The 9,411-nt window shown below is 37.1% G+C and overlaps 1 long non-coding RNA gene across 1 annotated transcript; it reads left to right on the top strand.

Moving 5' to 3' along the window:
* Window positions 1-1,674: 1,674 nt before the first annotated feature.
* Window positions 1,675-3,551, top strand: LOC149790155 (uncharacterized). The gene is made up of 2 exons (XR_016424024.1): window positions 1,675-3,092; window positions 3,299-3,551. It is a non-coding gene; the product is annotated as an uncharacterized LOC149790155 (long non-coding RNA).
* Window positions 3,552-9,411: the final 5,860 nt, after the last annotated feature.

The following is a 9,411-nucleotide window of genomic DNA, read 5'->3' as shown; positions in this document are numbered from 1 at the left end:
ATACAGAAGAGGAGAAAGCTTGATGTAATAAGCATTTTTTTACTGCTTATCTGGCAGATGAGAAAACGGCCAGCCAACGACTATGCCGATGCTAACAATGACCAAACGGCAATATGGCAAAAAATATCAATATTAAAACGTGTCTTACATTAGGGTCTGTGGTAGTCGACGGAGTTCAATATAAAGTCCTTGACGGCAGCTAGTGTACTGTACTTTCTAGGTTAACGTCATATCAATGGCAGTTATGATTACATTTATTTTAAGACTGAATTTATAATTTATGGGACTTAATTTATGCAGTGTTCCATTGTCAATTTAAATTGGTGTGTCAACCAAATATGGACAGTGGTGGAATTTTTTTCTCCAAATTTCTTTTTTTTCTAATGAGATCATGGCTGAGATTACAGCTGAGGTCAACCCTATGGAGAGTGTGGATAAGACCTTTACAAAAGTGTTGCAGTCACAATATGGGGTGAGTGATGAAGCCAAAGCACCAACACAAGTCAGCTGCCTAAGGGTCAGGTTCACATGGAGACCCAGACAGACTCCTGTATATCTTTGATAGAAAAGTGTGCACAACAAGATGTACCCTTGGAAAGATTTTCAGTTAGCACTCAAATATCATACAACTTAGTTGCAAGTATTATAAGTTTATGTGTACTTGTAACACCAGTAATGATACTCTCCATTTCTTCACTGCGTATATACATCTATAATATTATTTCCTCTTTAACCTGTGTGCAAATGAACTTTCATCCATATGTTAAACATTGTTTTCGTTATAAAAATAACACAACTGGAATCAAATAATCATGTTTTTAAATTTGTGAATGCAGCCCACCTCATCTCGTGCACAATCATAGAACAAGGACCCAACCAGGCGTCAACCTCAGCTCTAACGAGGATGTGTCAGGTGTGGAAAATTTAGACGAAGCAGTTTCTGGTGATGATCCCAGCTGGACTCATGATGTAGCTGATGAATCTACAACAGACCCACACAAGGCCTTGAAGCATATTGTGTTTGAAATGTCATTGATGGAACTGCTTGATGTTTGCCCCAAGTGTACACATACAAATTTGCAGCATCAGAAGTTTAATATTGGAAGTTGTTTGTGTGTTAAGACTTATTTCTATGTGGCTTTCAAAGAAGTTGGACAAGTCAACCACAGTATCATTCCATGACATAGGGAAATTTAATTGTTGCAGCAGCGGTATTTTCAGTGGCAACAGTCCAGTGAAAATTTAAATTTCCGAGCCGTACTGGAATTGTTGGGATGAGTACGAGCTCTTACAATACCATCCAGTCATGCTAATGGAACATCGTCACTATAGGAGTATAGACAGCAACTCCACCTATATGAGGTGCGGGTCACAGAACAGTCGTTGAGGCTGGGTGGAGATGCCAGGTGTTCCACCCCAGGCCAAACTGCCTAAGATGCCAGCTTGTAAAGGTATGTGATCTTGTTATACATTTTTTCAATGAATTCTCTTGTTTAAACTCGTAAATTAAGAAAAATTAGTGAGTACATAATCAGAGATATATGTATTGTATAACAGTGTTTTCTCCTTGTAAACAACATTACTCACAAAAATGCAAATCAGAATACTATATTTCGGTGCAATGAGGTCAAGAATTCGTATGCCATGGAGTTGGAAGGTTTGACACAGTCTTCAGTTCATGCGGGAAGAGGGAATTTCTATATCTGTTCTGATAACAGATCGCTATAGTCAGGTCAAGAAACACATGAAGACACAGCAGGAAGGGATCAACCACTGGTTTGATGTATGGCATTTGGCACAAGGTAAATATGTTCCAAAGATCTTCGCGAGTTATTTAATGTGCCAATTTTTTTTTTCTCTCTCCCGAGTCTAAAATGAATCTGGTAAACTGGTATGCAGTGATTCAAGACATATTTTGTGACAAACTAATTACAAATGCATACATACTTTATTTGTAATGCACTTAATGGATGTAAAACAATAAAGTTTTGCATATTTAGTCTAAAGTTATAAGAGTATTTCCCCAGCAATAAGTACACACGTTATAATAGGCTCCATTCAGTCAGTATATATCCATACAATCATTTCATGGCATTCCATACATGTTTGCTCATTGCAAGAATCATATAATCAAGCTCACCCCAAGTTTGGCATCGTCACTAAGTCGCTTTGAACATGTTTAGGGCATTATAATCATGTTTGTGATCATTACAAAATGTTGTATCAGTTACGCAATAGTATTTCTCAGCTATGTTTATTTAGACCCTTTTCTTTTAGGAGTCTACAAAAAGCTGGAAGCAGAGAGGGAGAGAAAAAGGCACAAATATTGTTTCACAGTGGGCACGGTCCATCAGCAACCACATGTATTGGTGTGCCGCTAGCAGCCAGGGCAATGGTGAATTGGTGAGACAGAAACGGACCAGCATCTTGAACAACATATCAGATGTCCATAAGGGTCATGGAGACTTGTTTCCCAAGTGTTTACATGACGATGTGTCAAGAAACTGGATCAAGTCAGGCTAGTTAATATGTTGTACAATGTATGGATGTTAAATTTTAAATGATGCAAACATATTACAGTTTAGAGCATATGAGTAGCCTACCCATCTCTCCTTGATATAATGGGTATTTGATAATTCAAAGCATGTATTGTTGTAATTTTTTCTTTATTGTGTCAGTATTTTCTTAACAAATGCCATTTATTAAATCCTATTGAATTGTAATTTATTACAATTAAAAATGCTTTTATAACTTTCACTTGGATGTAATAGAACAAACTTTTAAAGATACTGAAATATATTCTATTTCGCTGCATAGATCACACACACAGAATATACAATACTGAAGCATTCTATTCATCGTGCATCAATATCAGCAGACAGTATGCAATAAATCACTGACAGTGTGCAATTTACCTTTCTTTGAAGGCAGCGAGGCTCATGGGGAAGTAGAAAAAATTGTCTGTGGAAGACTAGTGCTAAAGATGTACAGAAGCTGCCACCTGCAAAACAGACATCTAGAGTCCTTCCACAACACCATCTGTTTTTTGCCTCGAATTCAAGACATTACTTTCATGATCAGATGAAAGCAAGGTAAATACTTCTAGCTTCATGTTTTTATTGCAATATCTAATATCACTTTTCGAAATATATGATATGTAGTTACTATAAAAGAGTCTCATATAAAATTATTAAATTAAAAGTATCGGGAATATATAGTTTAACAGTGACAGTAAGATAATGTACATCTGACTGTAAACATCCGTTACAGTTAAGGGTTATGATTTTTGTATTTCCAGACTCTGTCTCGCCGCATTACACTTCAAAGAAAACTCATCAAGAGCTCCAGCTGTAGCCAAGGATGGGAAAGCACAATACAAAATCTCTTTTCCCAAGGCTAGAAAGGGTGATCCAGTAGCAAAGCAAGTAAAGATCAATCAGAATTATAGCAAGCAATATAACACAGGTTAAATCACGTTGACATTTTTCTTATTAAGAATTCTGAAAACGTGTACAGTCTTAAACTAGTATCAGTTTTTTTTAATGTAAATTCTATTTTTAAATACATTATTTTGCTTTCAGCAAAAGAAGTAGAAACATTATAAATTGTACAAAGAATTTGTATCACTTTTCGTTTGGAAAAATTTTATTTTATTTTCCATAGTAACATTTATGACACTGCTAGGTGACTATATGATTGTAATAAAACTCATATTCTCAGGTGATGTATTTGGGTTGGAAAACAGCCGAATAAGCAGGATTCGGAGGGTTTGATTTTAATTTGAGAGCATATTGTGAGGAAAGCGTTTCTCTGCGATATGATAATGGTGGTTCTTTCCCTTCAGCTAGAAGGCTTTCACACGGGTATGTTTTATGCTCCCAGAGCCAGTCTTATTCCCTGATGATTAATTGGATCAAGCATTTTCAGATATGACTTTCTGGCTGGACCATACACAACGCAACCATAGTCCAGTTTGGATCGAATAAACTTTCTATATAAACTGAGTATGACTTTTCTATCAGCACCGCAGTGTGCGCTACTATAAGTAGGTCAAGTGCTTTTAAGCATTTAACTTTCAAGATCTTTAGGTGTGGAATAAAAGTCAGTTTTCTGTCAAATCCCTAAAAAGTCCAGTGCGAGTTTAGGTTCATTGTGATGTCTTCGTAACTGACAGAAATGCATGCATACCGTTTTTTTTCATATCGAGAATTTGAATCCGTTATTACTGACCCAATTTTGAATTTTGTTTATATTTTGCTGTAGTCGTCTTTCAATTGTATGAATGTGCTTTGAGCGATAACATATTAGAAAATCATCAACATATAACGAGCAATCCACACCAGGCGCCAAACACTTGGTGATACTATTAATTCTGATGTTGAAAAGCGTCAATGATAAAATACTGCCCTGCGGCACACCCATCTCTTGCTCGTGTAGATCTGAGACGGTAGAGCCCACTCGTACCTTGAATTGTGTCTCAAATAAAGTTTGGTATGACAGAGGGCAGACGAACTTTTAGACCCAGATCGTGCAGGTCATTTCGTATCCCGTACTTCCATGTCGTGTCTTTGGCCTTTTCTAAATCAAAGAAAACCGCTACTAAATGTTCCTTCTTGATCAATGCATCATGAATAAATGTTTCCAGTCTAGCCAGATGAGCATCGGTGCTCAGGTCATATCGAAAGCCACTTTGAAAGATATTAAATTACTTTAATGGTACGATACAAGCCGAGAATTGATCATTCGTTCCATTGTTTTCCACACACAGCTTTTGAGTGCAATAGGTCGATAGTTGGTAGGATCTACGCCATCTTTACAAGGTTTGGGAACTGGTATTAATGTTGCTTCTTTCCAAATCTTAGTTAGATTCCCAGTAATCCATAAATCATTGAAGATTTTCAAAAGAGATGTTAATGACGATTCTGATTGATTGATTGACTGATTGATTTTATTTTTAACGGCGCATCAGCACTGTTAGGCTATTTAGCGCCAAACAAAATGTTATTTTGTATAATCTTTTAAAAATTATAAAAGGTCCTATATCGACCAGCGATATAAAAGAACAATTGGTTGAAATTAAAACGGTAAGATGGTAACGGTGCAAAATAAAGCTTCCCGATCAATGGGGGATGTAAATGTTCTAAGTTAATGAAAAATGATGAAAATGTAATAAAATGGGACGGTATATATAATGCATAAAACTGCACAAGGTGATAGCATAAAAGTCAGAGTTTAGAGTAAATATTTACTGCTTTCAGGAACTCTATAATACGGGTATGTTCATAGTATCGAAAAGTTCTTTCATGTCATGCACAATGTAATAATGATCGCGCGTAGGTTGCAGGTCAAAACACTATCATAAAGTGATTAACAGTGAATGGTTCTCTTTGCAAGAAATGCACTCTGGTAAGTCTTCACCTTTCAGCATGTAGGAGTGGGTGATATAAGTATGACCAATTCGGATTCTTGCAATGACTACCTCCTCCCTACGCACGGTTCTGTAGGAAGGTGTCCATTCTCCTAGAGTTGGCTTGATTGCATGAAGTTTGTTATTCACGACATCATTCCATGATGCCTGCCACTTCTGACGAAAGGACTTTCTGATACAAGGTTTAAAATCAGTATACGGTATTTTACAATCAGATGGTTCTCGAGTAAGGGCCATTTTAGCAGCGCGATCCACTTTTTCGTTACCTTTAATACCAATATGGCTAGGTAACCAGCAATATATTATATTGTGGGAGACGCTCAGTTCGGTATTTTTGACGAGTATGTTTCTCAATAATGGATTCTCCAGTTTTCTATTGTGTAGTGACTGAAGTACTGATAGTGAGTCGGAAAAGATGATGCTGTTTAAAATACTGAAAGTTGTTTGAAAAATTGGTAATGTATTTCGTCAGGCCCAGCGGATGTATCATGGGCGTTGTCTAAAATCCCATAAGCTCTGATAGAACAGTTGGTTATAACTTTCCGAGTTGTTGGATGTTAATTTTAAACATGACTTTTCTTTTTGAGTTTTCAATTTTTGGAAGGCTTCTAAATAATTAGATCATGAAGAATGTTTAGAGAATGTGTCAGCAAGAACATTTGCTATGTCACGTCTTGAACTAAAATTGTTATTATTCAGTTTCAGATGTCGGAGAGAATTGTGTTTTCTCTTTCCGTTTATTTTGCGGCTTGTGTCCCAAACTTTCTTAATAGAAGAACGAGAGTTTAAAATAGAAATATATTTCCTCCATAATGCTCGTTTACTTTCTTTGTCCGGCGAGCGTTGGCCCGGACAATATATTTACCTAAATTTTCGGGCGTCGGACGATTGTTAAATTTTTTCAGTACTTCTCGGCGCTGTCTAATGGCTTCTTTACATTCCTTAGTGAACCGAGGTTTTGGAATTCTGTTACACTTTGGTGAGGGCTTAGGAATGGAATTTTCTGCGATGTTTAATGGTTTTATTGACTGGTGACCATAATGCTTGGTCAGACGCTACTGTATATACCATGTTGTTTTAATTTTCTTGTGAGGAATTTTAATCAGATTAATATTTTTAACTATATCATGAATTAAACTGATAACATCTTCTAGTCTTTTTCTAATCGTTTCAATATCTGCTACAGCTGTTTTAATATCGCCAAGTTTTGTGTTGATATCAGAGTTTTACGTCAAAAATCAACTGTGTGCTGCAATACAAGTTGGAAGTTTCTGTAAAATCTTTTTTTTTAGTTCTTTCTGCTAATTTTCTAGTATCTGCAGCAATCTGTTCTAACGTTGAAAGACCTTCAGTAGCTTCTGCAACTCTTTCAGTAACCTTTGTAATAGGTTTAAATAATTGTTCTGTACATTCTGCATATTCTATTCGTAATTCTTGATGTTCTTGAAGAAACTGTCTAAAAGCATCATGAACGGGTAAAATCTTTTTAATCGCTTCTAATCTTTTCCTAGCTAATCTAGCTGTATAAGATTCTGTACCAGGTGTTATTATTTATATAAAATAATGATCTAATTATAGCAGCAGAGAGGCCACGACCTCCATATGAGACGTCATATGGGTAAACGACAACATATATACTTTTTAAAAAACACAAACGACAAAAATAAAGTAGCAAACAAAACTAACACCCAAGAGAAACTCTCGGTAAGTCAGAGGCTTTGGTTTAGCGTCTGTGACCTTATTTTAAATTTTTTTTCGTATGAGGTTTTTACTTTTCAAAGTTAGGCTTTATCATAAGGTCTGTTCGTCCTCTCTGCTGCTACAAAACTGCCCAAGAGTCCTTGCAGTTACTGCAACAGCAAATCAGACAGCCAGATGGACATTCACAAAAGCCTAGTAATGAAAAGGTTTACTATTTTAAGCACCACACCAGTTCTGAATGAAAATATTTCCATTAATATAAGGTCTCATATATCATCAACAGGGGGAAGACACTGTAGAAGGCGATTATGACTATGTGTACAAGCCTTTACTTTTGGAGTTGAACAGAAATAAGCACAAGTTTCCATTGATAATTGTATACTGCAAGTTGCAATGGTGCGCATATGGCATTGAACTTGCGAAGAGACTCCTAGGATCATTATTCTGGATGGATTGTTAAAGACCTGATGAGACTGCACGTGTGGTACAGTTTAATTCCCAGTAACATGAACGTAATTACTTATTTGTAATTTAATTGATTCAATATAGCTTGAGTAACACACGGTGCACCATTCTCTGGCCCGTTGTTGGACCCCTTTTTGTATACTATGGTTACTCTGCCAGACATGAGGTCAGTGCAGCCAGTATGTTAATAAGCTAGTAACTAAACTTAGATATTTTCATGTAGAATCAATCAGACGACCGAGCTGGAGCACGTGAAGAAACATTGTTGTATGAGGCATTTAGTCAGCAACTGGGATGCCTGTGGAAATATGTACTTTTCACTGTCGACGCTGCATTTAACTTTTAAAACAAATTATCTGCGGGAATAAGATACAATCCTTCTTCTGTTTACCTATACTATATGTTACTTTCCGTCTTTTGAGGATCATATGTTTATTAACTCACAATGGCTTCTCGTAGATCAAGATGAACTGTCAATCGTTTGACCAGCGCTCGCAATATAGAACTTAACCAGAGCACCGTCACTGCAACAAATTCAACTTCACACATTCCCGAAAATTGGACTGCATCAAAATTGGTTAAAAAGTTACTTGAGATGAACATCAAGGTCTCCGTTTCAATTGGAAAGAAGCATCTTCTTCAACTGTACAGAGATAATGTACAGCAGATGGGCGATTTTTCTTTGTGTTCAAGAGCATCATCACTTGACCAGACGGATGTTTCATGTCTTCACCAGCATCGTCACGTGACCTGCAAGCAGCTGTTACACCACGTGATTAAAACATCTCGGACATAGCAGATGTAAGCAACAGTTAGCCGCATTACAAGCATATGTAGCCGCAATGACACAATTCTCCACAACGTCTACCATATCACCGCGAAGTACAACAGCTTCACATTCTTCATAGGGTCCGGCTGCCGAAGATACATGTCAATCGCATAGTGACTTTAACTTCCAATCGGCCCTTGCTAGGCGATGACAACATGAGATTCTCCCAAACACTGCATTATGCTGTACCTGTTGACAAACCCCAGCCGGTGGACATTGTGCCCGCCAATATACGCAAGGATATAATCAAGGGTAAGCATGTTCATCTTGCATTACTGTTGTTACCGGGAATGGACTCTTTCTCAGAGACTAAAATTGCTGACCAGGGAGACAATCAAATTGTAGTGAACGGGAATGACCCACGTTTGGCAGGTACATTAACTATTTCTGAATTTTGTAAGGCCTTCTCTAAATACAGAAACGTTCTATGTGGGGTTATCCGCTTAGGAGGCCTGAATTAGATTCTTATGCTGACTTTATTGATGAACTGCCTCAGAAATATAATAAAACTGGTTGTTATGAGTATCATAATGCATTTTCACGCAAGGCTGCCCAGTATTTACTGCAACACAATGTTGTTGTAGATTGGTCTTCCAGGGATACCGAGTTGTTTCTAACTATTTTCTCTGGTAGAACGACTTCAGTACTCTGCATTCAAGTGGATTCTGTCCGGCTCACCTCACAATGCCTTTGAATACTCAACAATCTAAGAGATCTACCAAATATTTGAATTTCAACTCAGCTAGTCATACTCCAATGGATCGGCGTGGCCGTCCCATAATTATGTTCAATGGGAAATAAATGTAACAATTTCAAAGAAACCTTTTGTAGCAAGCCTAACTGCAGTTTAGTACATGCATGTAAATTGTGCAAGAACGACCACCCTCAGGCCATTTGTAATCACAGAATCAAGAATGAGAACCCCATTAAAACTTTAAGTCATGCTAAAGAAAATAATAAGAATTCTTTTCTGTTCCTGGCGTGGCGC

This window comes from Sinohyriopsis cumingii, chromosome 10 (assembly GCF_028554795.1).
Source record: "Sinohyriopsis cumingii isolate HCF-2022 chromosome 10, ASM2855479v2, whole genome shotgun sequence".
Classification (NCBI taxonomy): Eukaryota; Metazoa; Mollusca; class Bivalvia; order Unionida; family Unionidae; genus Sinohyriopsis; species Sinohyriopsis cumingii.
This window is presented reverse-complemented; position numbering and strand designations above follow the sequence as displayed.